The 26558-nt window shown below is 50.2% G+C and overlaps 1 pseudogene; it reads left to right on the forward strand.

The window, feature by feature from the left end:
• Positions 1 to 21752: 21752 nt before the first annotated feature.
• LOC134434146 (olfactory receptor 14J1-like) lies at positions 21753 to 22487 on the forward strand (annotated as a pseudogene).
• Positions 22488 to 26558: the final 4071 nt, after the last annotated feature.

Genomic DNA, 26558 nt, shown 5'->3' on the forward strand with positions numbered 1-26558 from the left:
TACTCCTCTATTGGTTTATTGGTTACTTATTTCTTCTATATGATTATTGTTCTAGTTTTCTAGCCCCAAGTTGTTGCTGCTTCCCCTTTGTCTCAGGTTTTAGGATCCTGCCCCTTGTAGTGTGCTGGATTTCTCCATGTTTATTATTTTTCACCCTGTTATTAAAGTTCCTTTTAAACAACTCCATTGATCCTGCTCCTTTTCATTTTCGCCACACTCACCCTGAACTCAGGGAGCCAGAGATGTTTGTCACAGCCACCCTCATTGGGACATTTGGTGCCCAAAAGGGGCCATGACATTCCGGGATCCCTGTGTCAGTCACGTCAGCTGGGGTTAGCTGATGGATAGGCCAGTGCTCCCTGGGATTTTAGATTGTGCCGGGCCTGGCGGATTCATTGTTGCTTCAAGGGACCTTGCCCAGGATCGGCAAGGACAACGATGGTTTCACCTGCATAGGATTGCAGGTGGGTTTGGGGAAATGCAAGATATTTTTTGCCCATTTTGCCATTGTGTTTTTACAGTATGCACCCATGTCCCATAATTAATTTGAGGTGTTGCGGTGGCTCTTCTCCATAAGGCAAAGAAAGAAAAATGGTCAGCCATATGTCCACAGTAGAAAAGAGTGTATATGGATGCTTTAATTCTCACTGGTCATGATGAAATATTTTCAAAGAACGAATAAAAATCAATGACGAGGGGGATCATTAAAAAATTTCCAGACACCTCTGGTGTCAAAATCCATACCACTGAATTTTGAGACTAAGTGGAAGTTAAATTATACAACCTTTTGATCAAAAGGGACTCCATAGCATCTCACATACTCCCCATCATCCACACCACCCTTGAGACCCTTCACCAGCCAGCAGTGTGTTGAAAACTCAATCCATTGGTCACTCCTAACTCAGGAGCTCGCCCCAAACCTGCCTTTATCAGACCTTCCACGATGGTCCAAGATGGCGATGGCCATGCTCTCTTGGAGTATCATGCCCTGGAGAGTTAAGATGGAAGGATCCTGAACGTGGCTCGAGAGCCCGATCATCCTCCCTCCATCTTGGCTCCTCCATTTCCTGCTACCACACCTTCTCTTCCGCCTGAACGAACCTCCAGACTCCACCCCCACAACTGTGGGTCACACCCCCACTGTCAATCATTCCACCTCCACCCTGGGCCATGCCTCCAGAATGCCAGCCTAGTTGTTTTCCATCCTAGGAAGGATGGAAGGCCCTTCCTTGCCAACACCTGACAAAATGGCAGTGCCCTTTGCCTCACCCTCCGGCAACAATATGACCCCATGGTTAAAGATACTAAAGCCAACTGTCACACTATTTCTAATCCAAATGTTTCTCCTCCAAGGTATTCTTCCTCCCCGGAAGACAGTTTGGATTCCCCAGAGCCACCTTTCCCCTCAACCCCAGAAGGTCCCTAGGAAAGGATTCGGAAGGAAGCAGTTAAGGAAGGAGAGTGGCAAGGAGTCTCAAAACCCCACATTGCCCCCGTATGTTATGAAAGAAGGGGTCAGAATCCCAGGTATCAGCCATTGGTTTGAGGGGAAATCAAGGATCTGTGTAGGGCAGCTAAAGACCATAGGAGGGACTTCCCTTGTTTTAATGGCCTAATGAGGCCCATGTTTACAGCACATGTCTTAACTCTCTATGATTTAATAAATATTATGACTATGTTGGTGTCACCTACAGAATACAGAATACTGTGAAAAGGGGGATGGAAGTGTTTACTAAATCGATTAATAGCGACTATGCCAATAATGAGGCAAGAGCGGAATCAACCATCTAGCTGGAGAAGGACAACACAGACTACCAGATGACCAAGCACCAGGTATCCCTAGAGAAGTATTGGATGATATCAAAGAGATGGCTTTGCAAGCTTTAATCCAGGTATTGGATGGTAGCATCCCCAATGTGGACTTACTTGGGTGGCTGCAGCTAAAGCTTTAGGACAATCAGACCATCTTGGGTGCCTGTAAAGTCAGCAAACCAATGCTACCTCCCTCACACTGAGTGGCCTGCTCTCAGACATAGAGACCATCAAACATGCCACCTTGCAGAACAGCGATAGAGTTTTTACTCTGGGCACAGGGGCATGGCTGTGTAGACTCTGAGGGCATGTGTTGCATGAACGTCTCCAGCCACAGCGAGTCAATCCACAAGAGCATTCAGGTACTGAAGGAAGGATTTAAGAAGCTTCAAGTGGAAAAAAAAGACTGGTTCAATAAACTCTTCCAGTCCAAGGGACTAAAGGGTTGGATGATGTCTAGCTAAAACAGGACTATTCATTCTCTTAGTGGTTGTTGTTGTATTGTTAATTTTCCCATGATTGTTTGAATGCTTTTAGAAAGTCTTACAAAATTCTTTCAGTTCCATCTTTGTTGTAAAACAGAAAGGGGAAAGATACCCAACACAGGCTCCTCATGGACTCCTTGGAGGAGAGAATTGGAGGCCAGGATGGCACAAAAACCTCTCAGAGACTCAGTGAGGAAAGGAAAATCCTTAAAAGTACCTAAAAGTATTCTTAAATCCATAAAGTACCTTAAAAACCTTGAGTATCTCAAAGCATTAATGAGCCCTGCTAAGTTTCAGTACAAAGCTCTCAAGGGACTCGTTAAAGCAGATAACTGGGGCCATGATTGCACAAAGTGTCATAGAGTATGTATAAAAAGGGAAACATCAAGTACTTTGAAAAAACTCAAGTACCCTGAAGCATAAATGAGCCCCACTGAGTGTTGTTACTGACAAAGCCTCTCTAGGGACTAATTACAGCAGATAATTGGAGGCCATGATTGCATAAACCTTTCAGAGACTCCAAGGCAAAAGCCAAACCCAAAGTCCTTTGAAAAACCTGCACAGAGGCTTCTGGCACAGAGGCAGCTCCTGGCAAGGACAGCGCTGCAGACAGACAGCTCTGGCCAGGAGCAGCTCCTGTGCACAGCCCAGCAGGGCTGGGGCACTGCATGCAGCCACCCCGGGCACAGCACAGGGGCACAGAGGGGTTAAACTCAGCCTGGGCTGGGAGCACAGAGCAGAGATCACTCAGGGCTGACTAGAGCAGAAATCATCCCAGGTTTGAAACAGTCATTCCCTGGCTGTGGGAAGAGAAGCTGCCGTTCCTGCAGGGATCTCCTGGAGCTGGCACATCCCACGGCTTTGAGGACCTTTCAGGAGGACTCTCAGAGCTGCTCCAGGGCAGGGCTGTGGCCCCAGGGCAGGGCTGGCTTTCCCTGCTGCCCCAGCCCAGGCACAGCCCAAGGCAGCTCCTGTTTCCAGGCTCTGCTGCAGGGCTGAGCAGCCGGGGCTGCAGCCAGGGGTGCCCAGGGCTGTCCTGCAGAGCAGGGTCCTGCAGCCCAGGGCGCTGTGCTGGGGCAGGGACTCTGCTGCCTGCCAGGGACACCTCTCAGCCAGCCCTGGCAGCTGCTCCCAGCGCTGGGGAGAAGCTGTGGGGGGAAGGAGCCACCCTGAGCAGGGCAGGGGCTGCTGCTGAGAGGGGCTGGGTGGGGCAGGGCTGCTCCCAGCTCCAGATCAGCCTGGACACAGCTCCAGAGGACACTTGTCAAAGAAGGTAAGCCTGGGATTGCTATAAAGATCAGGAGCTTTCCTGAGAGTGTTTTCAATTTCCTACTTGGAGAAAGATGTGAAAGTTGGGGTGGTGACAAAAAGATTTTTGTATTTTATACATTTTTATATATTCATAGTTCTTGAAATTACTATTATACAGTTATAATACTCTAATCCTTACTTAACTCTATTAAACTCTTAACTGTATTAAACCACTCTTATATTCTTATATAGCTTTAATCCTTAATTAACTCTAGTATGTTTCCTTACTTTTCTCTTAAAACCCTGACTGTCTAAATATATTCGTAAAATGCTGTATAGTCCTATTCTTTTATATAGTCCTGAAATACTATATAGTCTTATAGGAAGTGGACCTATAGCAACATTTTGGGTTTTGAGAATGAGCAGAATATGAGCAGTCATTATAAAAAGTGAAGGCAAAGAAGCCTTTCGACCTACTCCAATGGGTTGACCCAGGGGCATGTAACTAGGGAAACTGAATCTCCTTTTGGATGTTCCTGTTAAATATCCTAATGATCAACCTTAATAAATTGTTGAAATGAGGAGCTGGGTGTGCCCTTTCCCACTGGGACACCTGGAATCTTCCAATAAATGTCTTGGTTTTACTTTACTGTTCAAACACTGTTGCAAAGGAGTTTTTTTCTCTTTGGATTATAGACAACAGGGGAATGAGAGAAGCAGAACAGGAATTGTAATCCCAGAATCACAAAACATTTTGAGTTGAAAGCGACACACTGGATCATACAACTAATGTATGAACATTTACAGGGACTGCAGAACTGTACATTAAGTTGGCCAGTTGTTGAAATGAGGGGAGAACGACCATCCTGTGATGCATCGAACTCGATTTATTGATCGATCGGTCAGCTTAAATAATAGTGTTAACGAACTTCATGCATATTCTGAAATACAGGTTTATGATAGGCTAACAGAGAAAACTCTAACCACACCTTTTGTTTTACTACACCGTTGATTGTTTACACAAAACAAAACCAGTGTTCTCACTGTGATGCGAACGGTTCCCAAAACTTCCACATCTGTTCTCAGGGTGCCATCTTTTCCCAGAGAGAGTGTTACACTTGTTATGAGAAGACTGCCTGAGAACTTTATTGTTTATACAATGATGCCTGAAAGAGTCTAATTGTTTATAGAAGTCAGGCTGGGAACTGCTTCACAGCTACCTGTTACTTTTCTCTCAGTTTCATGGCTTCATGGCCTTTTTCTTCAAGCCATGCCTGAACTAAACTCTCCACACTTCCCCCGCTTTTTTCTTTAAGAGAAAGGAGGTTAGTTTGCCAGGTATTCTCTATCATCCTACTAACCATCTTTTGAATACAGCTACAGAAACAAGGTAATATAAGTAAAAGTAATAAGAGTACCCCTAATATCCCTATAGCATATGTTATAAGGTTTCTTAGCCAGGGTCCCAATCCGAAACTTTTCAGCCACTCATCAATACCCAATCCTTCTTCTTCCTTAAGTTTGTTAAAACCTAGCCGTAGCTCTTTTAACTTAGCATGAATAGATACAGAATGATCAGATAAGTTCATGCAACACATTCCTTCAAACTCTTCACACCCATGGCCTTGTGCTAATAATAAGAAATCTATAGCAGCTCTATTTTGTAGAACAGCGTGATTAACACTTTGTACATCTGAAGTTAACATATCTAATATCTGTGAAGTTTTATTCAGTTCACCCTTAGCACAACACCCTATTTGTTTTGCTAGAGTCAATGCTTTGCTGGCAGCACCCCATGGTAGGAAAGCTGAAACCATCACTTGCTTAAATTTACTCCAGAACCACGGATCTCCTATTTGACTACAGTCTAAATTATGTAAGCTACGCTTTTGCCTGCTTATCTTATGGCTTAATTGCATTAGCACAGATATATTAGGATGGAATAAAGATAACTTGCCTAAATAACAAGGTCCACCCTGAGGCTGGGCAGGTATACCATTCCAGGCTCTATCTCCGCAAATTAGAAATATACCCGTAGGTAATTTCTTAGGTGTTATGATGCTAGAGCCTTTACAATGATTGTAGAGTTGTTTAGACACTATGTTTGGCTTTAGGGCTGAATCCAGGGTAGCCCACGTTTGTGTATGTGGATTCATCTTTTGAGGATTAGAATAATCAAAGCTAAACCACTCACCGTCGGAAGTGCTGGTCATGCTAGCATTTGCACTCCCGAAAAGCTCCAACTCCTCAGGTGGAGAATGCAAAGGAATATTAAGTGATTGAATTAACAGGCATTGACGGTAGCCGTCACTCTGACTGGCAGTATACCCTTTAGGCAATTTAATATTTACCATACTGCTCATACATAAGGCACGGTTGTTAATAAAACTGCAGAATTCTTGAGGAGACCATACTGGAAGTCCTACCAAACATGTTCGAAAGGGGTTAGTAACTCCTCCAATGCTGAGACAAAGCGATGTCTGATTAATCTGCCTAGCAAGTGTTAACCATACATTATCTCTAGATTGACTAAAATGTGTTACTTTTAATTCTTCAGCTACCACTACACCAAGTAATATAATAAAAGGAAACCTCATTTTTCTGGTTTTACTTTGACCTTCTTCTTCTTATCAGTTTTTAACCTTACTGTTCCCGAGGCCCGAAGACCACACCTTTGTAACCTTCTAATGCAGTTGTCTAATGCCTGATTGGGATCTCCTTTTATAGGCACTACAATGGAATGTTGTGTTAAAGGCACCAGTTTTCTACACCTTACAGAGGTAATATATGATGCACTTTGAGCTTTAACCCTTTTCAAAATACACTGTACCTCCCACCGATAATAAGCCAAGATTTTCTGCTCATGTGACTCATAAAGAGCTAAAGCTGAGGCAGTGTTTAGTCCTGTTTCATTCCGTAGTGCCCACTCCCAATTATGTTCCCAGTTATGTTCATAATTACAGGTATTACACCATAAATGAAAAAGTGACAACTGATCCACCCAAAAAGTCCTGTCACAACCCCCACAACACAGTGCAACCCAAGCAGCACAATGTGGGCTGTGACATTCAAGGCAGTTCTCTTTTGCCGGTCCTTTTATATGGAAAGATGATAATGATTCAATAATGTCAATCAGTTCCCTGGTTGTCCGGCAACTGCGTGTTATGGCCCTGTCAATCGCCTTCGAGTGTCCCTTCAGTTGAAGCAGTAGTGGTCTCAGGATCAGGAACAGCTTCTTCTCCAGACGGTCCTTGTCCTCTTCTGTGAGTTGATCCACCAGGCGCTGCATCAAGAACAGGTTTAGTCCACTTGGCAGGTACCCACAATGCTCCTGTAGGGGTGGAAATACAAACATATCCCCTTCCCCAGAACAGGACCTTAGCAGGATCCTTCCATAGCCCTGTCTTGGGGTCTCGGTATTTTACCCATACCTCTTTTTCCTGCTCACCAGTTTCTGGTGGCTTATAGTGTAGTTCTGCTGGGGGCTGCCCTACATCACCAAACACACACAAATGATTGATCACAAATAAGCTTTTTAGTAATCTGGAGTGGGGGTCAGTTACCTCTTCCTGTTTGGCTAAATACTTCTTTAAGGTACCATGTGCCCTTTCAATGATGGCCTGCCCTGTTGGGGAATTAGGAATACCTGTAACATGTTCAATCCCCCAATTTCTAAAGAATTTCCCTATTCTATGACTAGTATAGGCAGAACCATTATCTGTTTTAATTCTTTTTGGTGTACCCATCACTGAAAAGCAACTGTACAGATGTCTTTCTACATGTATAGCTTTTTCTCCTGACTGAGCTGTTGCCCATATATATTTGCTATAAGTATCAACGGACACATGTACATACTTTAGGTTGCCAAAACTAGGGACATGTGTAACGTCCATTTGCCACAATTCATTTGTTTGCAGGCCTCGTGGATTTACTCCTAGGCCTAAACCACTTCCCCCATTATGGTGACTACAAATAGGGCAAGCCCTCACAATGGCTTTAGCTTCTGAGAGTGTTATCTTAAATTCTCTGCTTAAGCCTTTTGCATTCTGGTGAAACATTGAGTGAGCTTCTCGAGCCAATTGGTGACTTGACAGAGGTGTACTTTGGGTAATAGTAACCAATCTATCTGCCCTATCATTTCCTTCACCTAAACCAACCTTCCATTTATGACTTCTAATATGTATTACAGCATAAGCATGTTCCCTGGATCTTGTAGCTCTTTTTAGCTGCAATAGTAGTTCATATAGTCTCTGATTTTGCACCTCTTTTATGGAAGCATCTTCAATTCTTGCTACCACTCCTGCTACATACAGAGAGTCTGTAACAACATTCAAAGGTTCCTTAAATTGTACCATTGCCCATACCACTGCTAACAGTTCCATGGTTTGTAGGCTGTCCACTGCTTCTGCTTGCAGAATATGATGCTTCCATACTCCCTTTTCTTGCCAGGTTATTGCAGCAGTTCTTGATTTCCTGCCAGCGTCTGTAAATGCAGTAATAGCACCTGAGATAGGAGAATTCTCTCGCTTTGGACGAGTTATCCAGTCCCAGTCCCCTATCCATTGAACAGATGCTGGTCGAAGCTGGTGTGTTTCAATAGGGCAACATGCACCCAAAAGGGCTTCCTGCATTTCCTCTGAATTAGTCAAATACCAGTCCAAGGTATCCTTCTTCATTGGAATCTTGATGGCAGCTGGTTCTGACCCAGCTACCTGCAACATCCTTTCTCTGCCCTTCTTTATCAAATTTGCTAACATTTCAATTTTTTGAAGAAGAGTCTTGCTTTGCTGTAGTGGGGGGGAGATCCATTCTAATATCCGTGTTTCCCCTGTTTCTTTTTTACATTGTGTAAGTGCTCCCAAAAGATATTGTGAGCCTTTCCAGATGGTCAGATCTATGGGTACTTCTGGATCCCTTCGATGAACATGTCCATGCATAACACAGTCCATAATTTTCTGAATGGCCTGCTGTTGCTTATCAGTGATGCACACCAGATGAGCTGGATCAGTTCCTTTTAACAGTGGACGCAGCTCATCAAGCAGTTCATTAGGTATCCCCACCATTGGTTTTAACCACTGTAAATCACCTAAGAATCTCTTTGCTTCATTTAAGGTAGTCATTTTTGTTTTTTATTGCAGCTTTTGAGGTTTAACAATTTGTTCTGTCATAGACCATCCCAGATATTTCCAGGGAGCAGTTGTTTGAATTTTCTCAGGAGCTACTACTAAAGAATGTTGTGCCAGTGTTGTTCTTATTTCCTGGACTTGTTGTTGTGTGAAAGGCATCGGCTGAGCAAACAATACATCATCCATGTAATGATATATCACGGTATTAGGCCATTGCTTTCTGAGAGGTTGCAAAGCTGCACTTACATAAAGCTGACACAAGGTGGGGCTGTTCCGCATGCCCTGCGGAAGAACGGTCCATTCAAACCTCTGATCGGGTGCTTGTTGCCTTCTAGACCAAGGCAGGCGACCTGGTTCTGAGGTACAGCTCGACAGCCCTCTCTCTAGGGCCGTTCGGGCCAATGACATACGCAGACACCAATGTGGTGGACGGTCAAAAGGCGTTTATTACTTCTTCTCATGGGGTCTTATAGTCTTAGGGGTCTCTACGTCAAAAAGGGGTTTGTCCTTCTTACCTATGGTTAGTAGGGGATGGAAAAGTACTGGGTAAGGGATGGAAAGTTACTGGCTTCAGTGGGGCAACATTCCTATTGTTAGTGGGACCACATTCCTATGTTAATTTCTTATCTATGAGTACCTGAGGGTCTTATCTATGGGGAACCGAAGGTCCTAGCTTCCCGTGACATCGCGAAATCTTCCGCGGCGCCTCTTCCCTAGCTACCACATCTCCCCCTCCCTTTTCACAAATGAATGAGGTAGTCGTGTACATAGATACTGAATTGAGGTATAAAGTTGTGACTTGACAAGGGAAAGGGATTTTGGGAAACCTGAGTAAGCTTTTGCCAGACAAGTTTTGAAAATCTTGTGACTGGCAGTGTTCTTTGGTTGAATTCCCTGGTTGAATTCACAGCAGTTGTTGTCGCCCTATGAACAGGATGTTGGTCCGTTCCAGGCGGCTCTGAACGAATGAGACCAGCTTGTTCAGCAGGCATGGTCCGAAGGTGACTGTTAGAAACAGCATCACCAATGGACCTATCAGGGCAGAAATCAAAGTGGTTAGCCAAGGTGATTGATTGAACCAGGACTCGTACCAGCTCTGTTGGGCCTCCCTGTCTTTCTGCCTCTGGGCCAGTCTGTTCCGGAGTTCTGCCATGGAGTCTCTCACGACTCCCGTGTGGTCTGCATAGAAACCCTTTCAAGGCGGCACACAGGCCCCCTTGCTGCATGAACAGGAGGTCCAGGCCTCGCCTGTTCTGCAAGACCGCTTCGGAGAGTGAGGAGACCAACTTCTCTAGATAGGAGATGGATTTCTCAATCCTCTGCAGGTCTTCGTCAATCGTTGCCTGCAGTTGTGACAGTCCTTGGTGCTGCGTCGCTAGGGCTGAGACACCCATGGCCGTTCCTGCTGCTCCCAGGCCGAGCAGCATTGCAATAGTTATACCTGTCATTATTTCTCTTTTGTGGATCCGGCTGGGTCCCTCAAGAAGATGGTACATCTCTTCGTCTGAGTGGTACAAGACCCTAGGAACAATCAGAACTTGGACACAGAAGTCGTTAGAGTCATTGAATTTGGGAAGGAACACACAAGGACTCACTCCGGATCGCTGGCAAACCCACATCCCCGATGCGGATGGGACTGCCCACTTATTGTTTTTCCTGTTCAGCCTGCCAATTTTGGTGCAGATGTTACCTCCCCGCTTAGCTAGGGTTGAATTGCCAAAGCATCTGCCTCGGCCTGTGACTTGACTCAGGGTGATTCCTTTGCGAGGGGTGTCCCATCTGCACTGGTGAGGGGCGTCGGCTGTGGAATAACTGAAGGGAGTGTCTAAAGCGACTCCTTCGTAAAAGGGGGGTTTGACATCGTAACAAAGCCAGCAGGATTCGGTTAGGTTAGGGTTGGATTCGTTCAGGGATACAAAGGTAGCCTCTAACATACGAAGGATTGGGTCTGCGTCTGACCCGGTTAAGCGACTCATCTGGAAGGTTTCCGCTTGACCGGTCGGGACATTGCTGACTCCTGTGGGTAAGGTTTTGGGGTAGGTTATGTTTCTCCCTTTCGGCACGCTTTTAATCACTTTGTTGGGTCCGACTGCTCGGGGTGCTGACGGCTGGAGCCTGATAATTTGCACGTTCACCCTCTCTTTTGACCCTTGAAGGACCACTGTCCATGTTCTGCCTGTGGCCCAGCTAGGGTGGTCTGGCTGCAGGACCGTCATGTTGTAATCAGTGCATGCCCGAAAGTTAGGGATTTTAATTTGGTTTCGATGGGGGTTTTCGCGAAAGAAGAAGGGTATTTTGCAGCCGATGGGTGCCCAGGTGAACTGTAAGAATTTGTCTGGCTCTTGTGGATCCCACCCAGGCCCCGACGGTCTGGCATCTGTAACTATGGTTTCGCAGCCCCAGTGCCCACAATATCCCCACCCTGGGTGATTGCAGTAGCTTTTCCCAGGGTTTGAAGCTGGGCACCAGTAGGATAGGTACGAGTGTTTGGCGTGTAGGGAATAGGGGTTTGCCCTTGGCTGTCCTGGAAACAGGTCGGTGATGCGGAGCACGAAGGATGGAGTGTTCGGTGTGGTGATTTCTCTGAGTGCTTTGCCACTACCAAGGTGTCGCATGACCCACCTGAAGGGCTGATGGGGGTAGTGGTCTGGGCTGGCTTGCCCTCTGGCGACAAGCCCCAACAGCAAAATCACACAGAAACACCCTTGGTGCTTGGGTCTCACCCGTACGGGTCTCTCGGGTGCTGCCTGACGGCTTGGTGGTCTGTCACTTTCGTCTGGAACCGGGATGTACGCGTCACGAGGACGTCCCACGAGCAGGTCCTGTAAACAAACACTCGCAATTCTCGTCAGTCTCATTCTGCTCGCTATGAAGGTCCGGTTTAATCGACTTAAGTGGACACCACATGATTTTGCCGTCCTTTTTGACAGCTGCGTACCCTCTCCCCGTGAGCATCAGCCTCCAACCCCGTTCCCACTCGCCTAGTTCGTTTCTGATCACTACCTGTGGGCCCTCTTCTAGCGCTTGAGTGGCCCCCTGTTTTTGGACGGGACTGTTTGTTTCATCTCCCCTAGGGAATTGATTCAGTGCCAGCAAAGCGGTTGCCAGCATACGTGCCTGATCTCCTGGGGGAATGGCATTGGCAAAGCCCTCTGCTTTTGCCAATACTTCTATCTTGGTTTTCAGGGTCTGGTTTGCTCTCTCAACTATGGCCTGCCCGGTACTGTTGTGTGGGATGCCTTGCACTAACGTGATGCCCCATTTTGCAGCGAATTCCTGTACTTGTTTAGAGATGAAATTGGAGCCATTGTCCGTTTTGATCTGCTTGGGGATACCAAGCCAAGCCATGGCTGTCAGCCAGTGCTGAATTGTGTTTTTGGAGTTGGTTTTGGGGTGCTGTGTAGCTATGATCGTCCCGGTATAAGTGTCTACTGTCACTGCAAGCCATGCTTGGGGCTTCATCAGTTCGCACCAGGTGAAGTCTGACTGCCAGATTTCTGAGGGCTTGAGACCTCTCGGGTTGACTCCGTAGGTCCAAGGGGGTGACTTCTGGCAATGAGGGCAGGTGGCTACTACATGTTTTGCGTCCGCCGTCGGGATTCCGCATCTCTTCGCCAGTGCTTTGGCTCCGATGTGGAGTGACTCGTGCAGTTGACGAGCTCTTTGCAGGGTCCAAACGCCTTTTGCTGCGGCGTCCGCTTTATCATTGCCAGTCTGGAAGTAGCCTTTGACTGGGTCATGGCTGTTGATGTGGATGACTGACACGGTGCCCTGTCGCGAGGAAAGTGCTTCTTCCAGCATTAGGGCTGCTGCTGATGTCGACACTCCTGGTCCTGCCATGGCTAGGCAGAGCCTTGCCACGAATATAGAGTCCGTTACGATGTTGAGGTGTTCGTCTTGGAAGAGTCCGCACGCCAAAACCACTGCTGCTGCCTCCAGCTGTTGCACTGACAGTGTGGGGTCACACGCTTTGACGCAGTGCCATTGCTCTCCTGCCTGCCACACTGCTGCTGCGGTTGAAGTCGTGGAGGAAGCGTCTGTGAAGACCGTTGGTCCTGGCTGCGGTCTGTCCTTGACCTTCGGTGGCATGTCCATGTCGACCACGGTCAGCAGCTTCGTCCAGGGTGGCTTGGAGGAGTAGGAGATTTCTCCTCCGAAGCCGGAGAGAGCAAGGGCCAGGTACTCTGATATTGTGGCTGACTCCGAGGTCGGCTGCTTGCGAAACGGAAGGTGGATGCTTGTCGGCTCTGTCCCTAGGTGTTTCAAGGCGAGTCTCCTGCCTTTCATGATGAGACTGGCGATGCATTCGATTCCCGGGGAAAATGCACGAGCGGGTCTTCCGAGGACCACCCATTGGATTGGTCGGGCTTTTTCAGCGAGTCCTTGAGCCACTGCTCCCACTCCCCCCTTCAGTGTAAAGTGGACGTACAAGTCCAGTGGCATGGCTGGGTTCCACCTGGCAAGCGTGCCAGTGGACATCTGGTTTTCGATGAAGTCGAGGGAGCTCGTTGCTTGTGGTGTCAGCTCCTTGGGATCCCAGGGGTTCTTCCCTTTCAGGAGTTCGTACAGAGGGTCCATGACCTCGGGAGGAATCAGGACAACGTTGCGAAGCCACTGCAGCGATCCCACCAGGCGTTGCACGTCGTGGAGCGTCTTGATGTCTCAGTTGACCTTCATCTCGGGGGGTGTCACGTAGGAGCTTGTGATTCCTACTCCCAGGAAGGTCACGCAGGGTCCTCTCTTGATCTTTGCGCTCGCGATCTCGAAGCCGTTGGCCTGAAGGGTCTCTGTGATTGTGGTCACCAGGTCATCTACTTGGCTTGTTGATGGTGCTGCAACCAGGATGTCATCCATGTACTGGATGATGGTTGCGGTGGGATTGGAGTGTCGGACCGGCGTCAGTGCTTTGTCCACGGTGATCTGGCATATGGTCGGGCTGTCGACTAGGCCTTGTGGAAGCACTCTCCATTGGAAGCGAAGGTTGGGCCGCTCGCCGTTCCGAAACGCCATGGAAAAGGCAAATCGTTCTCTGTCCTCAGGGTGCAGGGGTATTGAAAAGAAGCAGTCCTTGATGTCCAGTACTGCGCACGGCTGCCCTTCGGGGATGGCTGAGTTCGCGGGTAGCAGTGTCTGGACTGGACCCAGGGGTCGGATCGTCTTGTTCACCTCTCTCAGGTCGTGGACGAGACGATAGCCTTGTCCGGACCTCTTGGGGATCACAAATACAGGGGTGTTCCATGGGCTGGTGGAGGGTTCTATGTGACCCTTTTGCAGTTCGCGGTCGACCAGTTCCAGCAAGGCTGCCATTCGAGGCTCTGTCAGGGGCCACTGCTCAACCCATACAGGGTCTGATGATATCCAAGTCAATTTGATTGGCAGCAGGGGGTGCACGGCAGTGGCCCTCATGATAAATTTGTAATCCGAAATCCGAACATGGAAAGGACATCCCGTTTCCCCGGGGCCGGGATGCTTGGAGTGAGGGTGCTGCCAGGGAAAGCTGTGCTGGCTGGGGACAGCTCGCTGAGTTGCTGCCCTTCCCCGGAAGCCTGGGCTAACGCGGTCGTCCTGCCATTTCTGCCTAAATACAATCCACCCCGCCCCATCAAAAAGCATGCGGCTTATTTGCATAATATCAAAAGTGAGCAGATCGTTATTGCTAGAAAGGTCATCCTCAAGAGTGTGTACTACAGCTGAGTTGATCCCTATTTCTGAAATCGCTTTGGCTTCTTTTGGGTTAACTGGGGTATATGCCCTTTGTTGGTTCCCCCGCGCTCCGGCAACCCCCCCCGGGAAAGCGTACATGGAGGCTGCCGGTGCCCGGTCCCCACAGGCTGCTTTTATTTTTCCCCAATCGCTGAGTTTGTGTTGCGATTGTTTCTCGATATTGTTTAAATCTTTATTCGGTTTCGCTCGAAACCGCATTAATTCTGCTCTCTCGGTTTCCGAGTCCCAGTCGGACTCGGTCGGCTCTTCTGAGCTGTCTGAGCAGCTGTTACTTGACTCTGAGCCGGAGGCTGACTGCCGGTACACTTCCGGCGCCCTGTGCCATTTTGTTCAGCTTCGACCTCGCTCCTCCCTTTGGGGGTGGTGCCGCTCCCTCCCCCGGGCTCCCCCCGCCTCCTGCCGGGGGAGGTCCTTACCCTATAAGGACCTAATTTGAATAGAGCGCTCTGGTTGTTCTTACGCTCCTCCGCGGGGGCCGCCCCGTCTCCCCGCTCACCCGCGCATGCGTTGTTAAGCAGGCTGACTCCGTTTCCGCCCCCCGCCTCCTCCCTTCCGCCCTCGCCATGTGGTTCGGCGCCATTTTTAAACGCACATGGCGGGGACGAATTTTTACCGATCCCGGCGGGGTCCGACATCCGGCCTTGTTCCGCGCCTCCTCCGCGAGTCCCTGCCAGAAGCATCGCGCGCGCTGCTCTGCTTCTTGCGCCGGACCGGCAGCCGGCGGGGAAGAGACGGATAGAGAAACCGCGGCTTTTTTGGACGGTTCCGCGGGGGGGCTAGGACCCGGCGGGCTCCGCGGGAAGGTCAGGGGGTCCCCTGGGGGTTCCGGGGGGTCTCCTGGGGGCTCTGGGGGGTCTGGGCTCGGGCTCGGGAAGGGGTGGAACGCGCCCGGCCCCCGAGTATTCTCGCCTTCAATCCGATCGCTCTCAGAGGCAGTCTGCGTCGCGGCCCCCACCCCCGGCTTTGGTGTAGCTAATAAACGTGTACACGCGGCTTTCCGCGTCTCCTGTTCTTCTAACGTCTTGCGTAGGGTCTTTTCTACTTTCCCCCACGCTTTCAGGTTTTTACCACTGCCTGCGGACTTAGAGTCCTCTGCTGAGGCGGCAGTGCACTTCTCCCGCGCTTCCCAATATAATATATTTACCGGACGTTCGATCGTCCCCAGCTCTAGGAGCCTTGCAATAGCAAGAGTAGAGTTCCTGAGCTCACCTTTAATTCCCCATTGCTCATGAGCCTGACTTACGACCTTCGCTGTGGATTCCATTGTCCAAGCTGGTCCGGGGGGGCGTCCCCCCCCGCTGCGATCAGTCCTGCTGTCGCAGCCGCCGTCCTCGTTCCAGGAGTGTCCCCGTTCGCCGGGCGCAAGCCGCTGTCCCGGGTCCTGGCACCAAATGTTGCCTTCTAGACCAAGGCAGGCGACCTGGTTCTGAGGTACAGCTCGACAGCCCTCTCTCTAGGGCCGTTCGGGCCAATGACATACGCAGACACCAATGTGGTGGACGGTCAAAAGGCGTTTATTACTTCTTCTCATGGGGTCTTATAGTCTTAGGGGTCTCTACGTCAAAAAGGGGTTTGTCCTTCTTACCTATGGTTAGTAGGGGATGGAAAAGTACTGGGTAAGGGATGGAAAGTTACTGGCTTCAGTGGGGCAACATTCCTATTGTTAGTGGGACCACATTCCTATGTTAATTTCTTATCTATGAGTACCTGAGGGTCTTATCTATGGGGAACCGAAGGTCCTAGCTTCCCGTGACATCGCGAAATCTTCCGCAGCGCCTCTTCCCTAGCTACCACAGGTGCTTCTTTGTTAATCGCGGGCAATGTGAATGCAAATCGTCGCATATCCTGCGGGTGAAGGGCAATAGTAAAAAAGCAGTCCTTGAGATCAATAATCAGCAAAGGCCAATCCATCGGGATCATGGCTGGGTTAGGTAATCCAGGTTGCAATGAGCCCATAGGTTCCATCTGATCATTCACAGCACGCAAGTCATGGAGCAGTCTGTATTTCCCTGATTTCTTTTTGATTACAAGAATTGGAGTATTCCAGGGGCTGGTAGACAAACGCAAATGTCCCTGTTGAAACTGTTCTGAAACGAGCTGATGTGCGTGTTGTAAACTTTCCCCTTTCAAAGGCCATTGCTTAACCCATACCGGGGTGTCATCGACCCAGGTGATGGGAATTGGGAAAGTCCAAGCAATGGCTTTTACTCCAAAGGGTGTTCATTTGTTAGAACAACCCCTAGCTGAGCCATAATGTCCCGGCCTATAAGGCATTGAACAGTAGGTGGTAACTGCACCACTGAGAAAGTCGCCGTCAGCTGCTTGCCGTCGATGTGAACTTGAAGGGGGGGCGAACGGCTTGCCAAGGTAAATCCTCCTACCCCGGATACGGCAGTGGCTGCCGGCTGCAAGGGCCAGTGATGAGGCCAGCAGCTAGGACTAATAATGCTGGAATCTGCTCCAGTATCCAGCAGACCTGAAAATGACCTTTTCTGTCCGTTATATTCTATCTCAACTTTTTTCTTCGGTCTCTCGGTAAGATTTAAAGTTAACAAAGTAAGTCCTCCTGTAGAACCAAAAGCGCTGTCTCTCCTCTCTTGAGTTTTTATGGGTTGTATTCCTTTCGTCATTTGCTCAAGCGGTACCAGCTGAGCAATTCTTTGTCCGTTGTTAATTTGGAGAGGAGGAAAAGGAGTATAAACCATGACCATAATTTCTCCCGTGTAATCCGCGTCAATAACGCCAGGTAAAACAAACAGTCCTAACATAGATGCGGAAGATCTCCCAAATAGCAGCGCACCCATCGCTTTGTTTTGTATAATAATAGGTCCTTGAACCCCCGTAGGGACTTTTTGCGGGTGCGGAGTCATCAGCGTTACGTCTACTGCGGCTGCCAGGTCCATGCCGAGGCTCCCTGCGGTGGCGGGTTGGAGACTCCCGGCTGTGGCGGGTTGGAGACTGCCTGCTGCGGCGGGTTGGAGGCTCCCTGCTGTGGAGGGTTGAAAGCGTGGGGGGGTGTTATCTCTGCAGCGGCAACTTGTGTCTGGGCGCGGCTGCTGCGGGAATACGCGCTCCTGGAGAAGTTTCCTGACCTCCGCTTACAAGCGCTTGTGTGATGATTATCCATACGGCATTTCTGGCACCAGACTCCAGTAGCCTGGCACTCCTGGCGCGTATGTCCAAAGCCTCCGCAGCGAAAACATTTTATGCGGCCCTTTTTACTTGACACTGCAAATGCGGCTGACGCTTGAAGAGGTGCAAGCGCAGCTAAAACCTGACTCTGAGAAGATTTTGCCTGTTCTTGCAACCCTACTCCTAGCTGTTTAATTGCGTCTACCACTAAAGCCTGCTGCCCGGTTGGCACAAGAGCCATCCTCTCCAATGCCTCCTCAATAGTCCAATTTGCTCCTAAGGTATTAAGTATGTTTCTAGTGGCAGAATTACAATTTTGGATCGCACACTGCTTGAGAAGGGCCCCGCGCATAAATTCGGCTACTCCAGCCCTCTCAATTGCAGCCGCAGCTCTATCAATAAAAGCGCCAAATGATTCCTCTCTACCTTGCTTAATTCCCATATATACTGGTATCCCTCCTGGTTCCTTTACCCTTTCTATTGCGAGTCTGACTAACCTCATTGCCTCCCGGCACTTCTCCTGACCTATTAAAGCTTGCGCCTCAGTGCGAAGGAAAGGTCCCAGACCCATAAGCTCATTAACAGTGACGCCATGGAGGGGGTCACCCTGCTGTCTTTGCACTGCCACGCACTCATTTACTAAAGCTTGCCAATGGGCGTTAAAAAGCAATTGCTGATGTTGGGTAAAGATTAATTTGACTATGCCACGACAATCATTAATAAGAAGAATACTGGTGTCAAAAATATAGTCCAGCATTTGCTTGGCTGGTTCGCTTTTAAAGCCAAACTGACTAACCGTGGCTCGCAACTGAGATAACATCTTCCAATCTAAAGCGCTAATTGTCGCTTGCATGCCTCCACCAGCCTGAGGGGTGAAAATAACCGGACAAGCCAGTTCGCTCGCTAAGCTAATCAACTCCTGGTCTCCTTTTTCCACTGCATCTTTGGCCAGAGCTGCCCACGCATCCCGTCTTACCCGTGCAATCATCGCCGCTCGATCGCTTTCCAACCCAGGGCTCTGATTACTTTTCGAGAACGGAACACACGTTTTTGGCTCTGGCTGCTGCGATGCGAGCGATACGGGAGGCTCAGAAGTGCTACGGATAGCCTGCGGCAAAGCGGGCAATAAAGCACCCTGCGGAGCACCCTGCGAAGCTTGGCTCGTTAGGGGGGGCTGGTTTGTTAAAGGAGGCGGTGGAAGCGGCGCTGGAAGCGGCGCGGCTAAAGGAGGCGGTGGAAGCGGCGGTGGAAGCGGCGCGGCGGGTAGTAAAGCGGCCTGTGGAGCTTGGCTCGGAACCTGGCTTGTAGCCGGGCTCACAGCCCGGCTCGGAACCTGGTTCGCAGGAACCTGGCTCGGAACCTGGCTCGCAGCCTGGCTCGCAGCCTGGCTCGCAGCCTGGCCCGCAGCCGGGCTTGCCGAGGGAGGTGGCGAGGCTGGTAATAAAACCGTCCTCATTGCGGGGCCGAGAGGGGTCCCCGACTCTTTATCAAACTCCCTGTCTCGATCGTATTCTTTATTACGATCGTGAGCGGCAGTAGCCTGATGGGCAGCCCTCTTTTCCGCCTGAAACTGCAACAGTTCGGTGTTAATGACCCGCCATAATTTACCCATTTTCCTAGCAGTTTTATCATCGTCTAACGTAGCCTGCCATAATATATCACCAAATTTACGCCACTCAGACAACTCGTGAATCGTGTGGGGATTCACAAAGACTCCCCGTTCCAGACCATAAGCCAAAAGACCTTGCAATTCCTTCTGTAAATCTATTCCCTTAATTTGCCTTTTTTGCAAAAAAGTAATAAAAAGTTCATATGCGGCTTGCCTTTCCATACCTCTTTTTAAGTGCGCACTTTTACCTAGCAGCGATTTCCAGGCATCGGCCACACGTATCAGCTGGACCCATCTAATATGGTCGCCAGGGCACGGCGCGTATCGGCGGCTTTTTTTTCTCCGCTTTGGTTTCGCGCTTATTTGCCGCTCCCGCTGCTTCGGAGCCTGAACCAGTCCTCACTTCTAGTGGTGTTCGCAATCCCCGTGGTGGTCGCGATCGTCGTGTCCGCTATCACGTCCGGGTGGTCACCATTTGTTGAAATGAGGGGAGAACGACCATCCTGTGATGCATCGAACTCGATTTATTGATCGATCGGTCAGCTTAAATAATAGTGTTAACGAACTTCATGCATATTCTGAAATACAGGTTTATGATAGGCTAACAGAGAAAACTCTAACCACACCTTTTGTTTTACTACACCGTTGATTGTTTACACAAAACAAAACCAGTGTTCTCACTGTGATGCGAACGGTTCCCAAAACTTCCACATCTGTTCTCAGGGTGCCATCTTTTCCCAGAGAGAGTGTTACACTTGTTATGAGAAGACTGCCTGAGAACTTTATTGTTTATACAATGATGCCTGAAAGAGTCTAATTGTTTATAGAAGTCAGGCTGGGAACTGCTTCACAGCTACCTGTTACTTTTCTCTCAGTTTCATGGCTTCATGGCCTTTTTCTTCAAGCCATGCCTGAACTAAACTCTCCACAGCCAGTCTCTCTGCTGGAAGCCTCCCAAAGGTCCCTCAGCCACTCCTCAGCCCTGGACAGCAGCAGCATCACCTCTGCAGGGCCCAGCAGGGCTCTCCTGAGCTGCCCTTGCCCAGCTGCACACAGAACCTGCCCCAGCCAGGGCCCTGCACACAGGCAGGTTTCTGTAGGGCCCCGGCCAGGGCACACAGGCTGGGATGGGCTCTGTGAGCGCTGGCAGGGACAAGGCTCCTCTCAGGAGGGAATGTCCAGGCTCAGGGAGATGCTCAGGGAAGGAGAGGGGGCTGAAGAGAGCAGTGCTGGGGGCAGGATGAGGGCACTGTTGGTGTGTGGGAGGTGCCGGGCACAGCTGGGCACGGGAACACTGTCCTGAGTGCCCGGCTGTCTCTGCCCTGCCCTCTCAGGCACAGCACCACAACATCTTCTCTTGGTTACGCACTGCCCTGATATTGTCACTGTTATCTGCTGCTCTCAGGGAGGTTCTGGCATTTGCAGCAGCTGAGTCAGGCACTGCCCTTGGCATTCCTGCCAGGCAGGGCTGTCCATGGGAATGGGGTGTCCAAGCTTCCCTGGCACCTGTGGGGCTGTGGGCAAAGCAGGCCATGGGAAAGGGGAATGAGCTGAGCCCCCTCCCTGAGATCCCATCATGGGCAGAGCTGGGGATCTCCTTGCTGTGCCCTTCCAAGCTCTGAGCTGCCCTTCTCGGTGCAAATCTGTGCCAGAGCCTCTGGGAGTTCCCTGAATGTCCCACGGGGAAGGGCAGAGCTGCCACAGCTGAGGAAATGCTTCTGGGTTTGCCAAGGGAGCCATGAACGTCCTTAGCACAAGGTGGTGCTGAGACCTTGCCCAGAGACCTTGAGAGAGGGTGAGACATTCAGGGATCCCTCTGCTCTGGGCAGGGTCTGGTTTATCCCAGGGTGACCCGGCAGTGTGATTGTGCTCTGATTGCAGCCAAAGGTGCACAGCCAGAGCAGTTGGGAACAAGCCCATCCAGCCCCTCACCTTCCCTCAGCCACAGGGAATCCTTTGCCTCTCCCATCTCTCAGTGGCAAACTCTGAGTGCAGCAGGAATGCTGGGGATTTCTGACCTCAGAGAGGCAGGAACAATGTGTGGGTAGGAAAACAATTCCTAAAACCAACTCCTGCCATCCATGTCCTATAGAAATGGGAGTGCAGATGCTACCAAGCCTGTCTTCATTCTGAGTGATTCCCCTGACAAATCCTGAATATCCAGCCTTGTCCCTCTGCCCCATGGCCAGAAACCCAGGTCAGTGGGGCAGGGATGGTTCCTTGAGAGCCCCCATGCACAGGCCTGGCTGCTCCTGGCACACTCAGCCAGCACAACGGGAGCTCAGGCAGGGACCTGGGTGAAGGTTTTCCCAGAGCAAGAACAAGGCTGGGTGAGTCCCAGTGCAACAGTCTGCAGGGAATGGATCAGGTTTGGCTCCAAGCAGCCTCTCGTGACTTGTCACTGTCCTTTCTCCATCAACAGGTCCCCATGCCCAGCCCCAGCAAATGTCCAACAGCAGCTCCATCAGGCACTTCCTCCTGCTGGCATTGGCAGACACACGGCACCTGCAGCTCCTGCACTTCTGCCTCTTGCTGGGCATCTCCCTGGCTGCCCTCCTGGGCAACGGCCTCATCATCAGCGCTGTAGCCTGCGGCCACCACCTGCACACGCCCATGTTCTTCTTCCTGCTCAACCTGGCCCTCACTGACCTGGGCTCCATCTGCACCACTGTCCCCAAAGCCATGCACAATTCCCTCTGGGACACCAGGGACATCTCCTACACAGGATGTGCTGCTCAGCTCTTTTTCTTTCTCTTCTTCATTTCAGCAGAGTTTTTCCTCCTGACCATCATGTGCTATGACCGCTACGTGTCCATCTGCAAACCCCTGCACTACGGGACCCTCCTGGGCAGCAGAGCTTGTGCCCACATGGCAGCAGCTGCCTGGGCCAGTGCTTTTCTTAATGCTCTCATCCACACAGCTAATACATTTTGCCTGCCGCTGTGCCATGGCCATGTCCTGGGCCAGTTCTTCTGTGAAATCCCACAGATCCTCAAGCTATCCTGCTCAAATTTGTACCTCAGGGAACTTGAGCTTCTTGCATTTTCCTTCTGTTTGGGCTTTGGTTGTTTTGTGTTCATTGTTTTCTCCTAGGTGCAGATCTTCAGGGTCGTGCCGAGGATCCCCTCTGAGCAGGGACGGCACAAAGCCTTTTCCACCTGCCTCCCTCACCTGGGCGTGCTCTCTCTGTTCCTTAGCACTGCCACATTTTCTGACCTGAAGCCCCACTCCATGTCCTCCCCATCCTTGGATCTATCAGTGTCACTTCTGTACTCAGTGGTGCCTCCAACCCTGAACCCCCTCATCTACAGCCTGAGGAACCAGGAGCTCAAGGCTGCAGTGTGGAAGCTGATGACTGGATGGTTTCAGGGACATTAAACTGCTGGCCAATTTCTGCAAATATCTTGTAATCAAAGTCATCTTTGATACTTCTTGTTGGCTTCATTTTGGAGGTTCTTTTTCTTTGTTTTACCTTACTAATCTTTTCCACAAAGAAATGTCATGGTTTGTGGTTTTTCTCATTTTGTTTCTCTCCATCTTCCCTGTGGCCAGAGATTGTGTCAATGAGGGACTGCACTCTTGGTGGCTTTAATGGAACTAAAGGATCTCGCAGCAAAGTTTTTTTCCAGATATGCCCTTGTGTTCCCTTCTCTGGAGCTGCAGCAGCAATGTCTGTGTGCATAGCTGGGGGCATATCTGTGCTGGCACACCAGCTCTGGTCCTGCTGGCCACACCATTCCTGATCCAGGCCAGGAGCCATTGGCCTTCTTGGCCACCTGGGCACATTGCTGGCTCATGTCCAGCCTGCTGTCCATCAGTCCCTGAAGGTCCCTTTCTGCCTGGCTGCTGTCCAACCACTCTGTCCCCAGCCTGTAGCACTGGGGCCAAATTGCAGGGCCTGGCACTTTGTCTTCTTAAGCTGCAACTTGTTGGATTCTTTCCCCTGGATCCAGCCTGTCCAGGTCCGTGTGCAGAGCCCTCCTATGCTCCCACAGATCAACACTCACATCCAGCTTGGTATCATCTGCAAAGATGTCCTTGGTTCCATGGCACCCCTCAGTGTCACAATGGCCTCTTGGTTACACCAGGCCCTGCACTGTCATACTGTTCTCCTTGGGTCCATGAGACCATGCAGAGCAACAATGGTCTCCTTGGTTCCATGGGGCCCCAAAATATGACAATGGTCTCTTTGGTTCCACTTGGCCCCAGAGTGTCACAATGGTCCCATGGTTACATGAAGTCCCACAATGTCACCATGGTCTCTGTGATATCACAAGTCTCCTCAGTGTCACCATGGACTCCTTGTTTCCACAAGGCCATACAGTGTCGCAGTGTTCTTCCAGATTCCTCGAGGCCCCACCTGTCACAGTGGCCCCTTGGTTACAGAGGATCCTGCAGTGTCACAATGTCCCCTTGGTTCCATGAGGCCCCACAGTGTCAGAATGGCCCCTTGGTTCCACTGCACCCTGGAGTCTCCCAATCATCTCTTTGGTTTTGCAGTGTCAAAATGGCAAAACCCCTTGGTTACACAAGGCCCTGCAGTGTCACAATGGCCTCTGCGGTTCCACGAGGACGCAGAGTGTCACAGTGCACTCCCTGGTTCCATTTGGCCCCAGAGCACAACAATGGACTCTTGGTTCTGTGGGGCTGCACAGTGTCACCATGGTCCTCTTAGTTCCATGAGGCCCTGCAGTTTCACAATGGCCCCAGAGTGTCCCAATCATCACAGAATGACAGAATCAAATAGGCTGGAAAAGACCTTTGGGATCATTTAGCCCAACCAATGCCCTCATACTGCCTTGTCACCCAGACCATGCCACTAAGTGCCACTGGAGAGGGACAGTGACTCTGCCACCTCCCCCCTGTCCAGCCCATTCCAATGCCCACTCATCCTTTCTGTGAAGAACTTCTTCCTATTGTCCAGCCTGAACCTCCCTGGTGCAGCTTAAGGCTGTGTCTTCTTGTCCTGCCCTCCAGTAGATCCACACTCACACCCAGCTTGGTGCCATCTGCAATTTGTGAATGGTGGACTCAATCCCCTCAGCCAGATCATCAGTGAAGATATTAAACAGGACTGGGCCCAGCACAGACCCCTGGGGGACACCACCAGTGCCTGGACACCAGCTGGGTGCAGCACCATCCCCACCACTCTCTGGGCCCAGCCTCCAGCCAGCTCCTAAATCTCCCAGCGAGGAGGGAACCTGCCCAAGCCATGGGCTGCAGCTTCTCCAGGGAATGCTGCCAGAGACAGTGTCAAAGGCTTTGCTGAATTACAGGCACACAACATCCACAGACTTTCCTGCATCCACAGGTGGGTCACCTGGTCATAAAAGGAGACCAGGTTGGTCAGGCAGGACCTGCCACCCCTTAATCCACGCTGGCTGGCTCTGACCCCTCGGCCATCCTGTGGGTGCCCTGGGATGGCACTCAGGGTGATCTGTTCCATAACCTTGCCGGGCACCCAGGTCAGGCTGACAGGCCTGGAGTTCCCCAGCTCCTCCTTCCAGCCCTTCTTGGGGATGGGCTCACACTGGCACCTCCAGCCCTCTGGGAGCTCCCTGCTGAGCCAGCACTGATGGTAAATTTTGGAGAGCAGCTTGGGGAGCTCATCCACAGCTCCCTCATCCCCCTGGGATGGATCCCATCCAATCCCCATACCTGTGAGCATCTGAGTGGCTCGGCAGGTCACCAGCTGCTTCCTCCTGGATTCCAGGGGGCTGTTCTGGTCCCTGTGGCCATCTAGACACTCAGGAGAGCACTTGTCCTGAGGACAGCCTTTCCTAATATTGAAAATTGAGACAAACAAGGTGTTAAGTAGCTCAGCCTTGTCTTTATCTCTAGTTACTGTATTTCCTACTGCATCCAATAAATAGTAGAGGTTCTGTTTGTCTGGTGTTTTACTATAATTTTATTTATAGAAACATTTCCTACTATTTTTCACAGAAGTGGCCAGGTTAAGCTCTAGTTGAGCTTTCACCTCTTTGCTTTTCTTTTTGCATAACTTAACAACATTCTTAAACACTTTCTGAGTTTCCTGTTCCACTTTTCAAAAGTGATGCACCCTCTTTTTACCCCTGAGTTCCCACAAATGCTCCATGGGCAGCCAGGACAGTAATTTTCCTAACTAGCTTATATTTTGCCACACTGGCAGAGGATGCTCCATCTCCTTAAGATTACTTTCTGGAAGTGTGTCCATCCTCCCTGGAGTCCTTTGTTTTTAAGGGCTGTTTCCCTTTAAAGAATCAGTACCTGATTTGGTACTCCCCAAATCAGCATTCTAAATAGGCCAAAGTCTGCCCTTCCTAATTCCAGTATAGAATTTTGTTGCTGCCCCTCCTTCTTTCACAGAACATTGAACACTTGATTATTTCATGGTCACTGTGCCCCAGGCAGCCTCCAAGCCCCACATCTGCCACCAGCCCTTCTCTGTTTGTGAACAGCAGGAGACAAAGCTTTCCTTGGCAGTGAGAATCTTACTAAAAATTCTGTAAAACAGAATAACCCTAGTGTAGCATTTAGAAACACCATTCTTTATTCAGTGGGATGCACAGGGAATAGCTCCTCTCAAAGCCGTGCATGCTGAGTACAGGAAAGTTTCTGTTTATATTCTGTATTTTGCACACAAATTCATTGATTGCCCTGGACTAAACACACATATGATAATCATTTCCCCAAAATCATTACCACATTTCCTCTCCCCATTACCCATGCGTTGTTCTGTCCTGGGGTCTCTCTGGTGGTCCCTGGTGGTCGTGGACCCCAATGTTCCAGTGGGCCTGGCTGAGCTGGAAGGACACTGAGGCTGCTGAACTTCCAGTTCCCCTTCTCACACAATGGGCACTGTGTGGTTTCCAGAGGCCTGGGGTTTTGGAGAACAAGCTCAAGGTGTCAGGTCACCTGGTGGAGACAATTTCTCATCTGGTAACATGAGGTCACAGAGTGGTCTGTGATATCACAGAGTGGGTCATGTGAGGTCATTGAGCAGCTACAGCATCATAGACTGCCTCTGTGACATCAGAGAGCCAGCTGTGACATCACAGGGCAGAGATCTGACATCACAGAGCAGGCTGTGACATCCCAGCAGGGCTGTGTCAGGTCACTGGGATGGTCACTCCGCCCCAGCTCCCCCTCACCGTTTTCCCAAGAACTCCAATGCTGTTCATGCCCAGCAGGGTCCCTGTCCCCCGGGATCCCCCCGGCCCACCTGGAGCCACAGCCTCCACCAAAGGATGTTCCACAGGACCCACCCCAGAGCCTGACAGGGGACAAGGGGCCAGTGGCTGTGTGGTTTTAAGGACAGGGATTATCCAGGTCACTGTGGCCTGGGTTGGGTTCCCCAGGGTAGGAAAGATGTCTGACAGCTGGAGCAGGGCCTGGGAAGAGCCTCCAAAGTGGGGCTGGAGCCCTTGGGCTGTGAGC

This window comes from Melospiza melodia, unplaced genomic scaffold, assembly GCF_035770615.1.
Source record: "Melospiza melodia melodia isolate bMelMel2 unplaced genomic scaffold, bMelMel2.pri scaffold_32, whole genome shotgun sequence".
In the NCBI taxonomy this organism is placed as follows: domain Eukaryota; kingdom Metazoa; phylum Chordata; class Aves; order Passeriformes; family Passerellidae; genus Melospiza; species Melospiza melodia.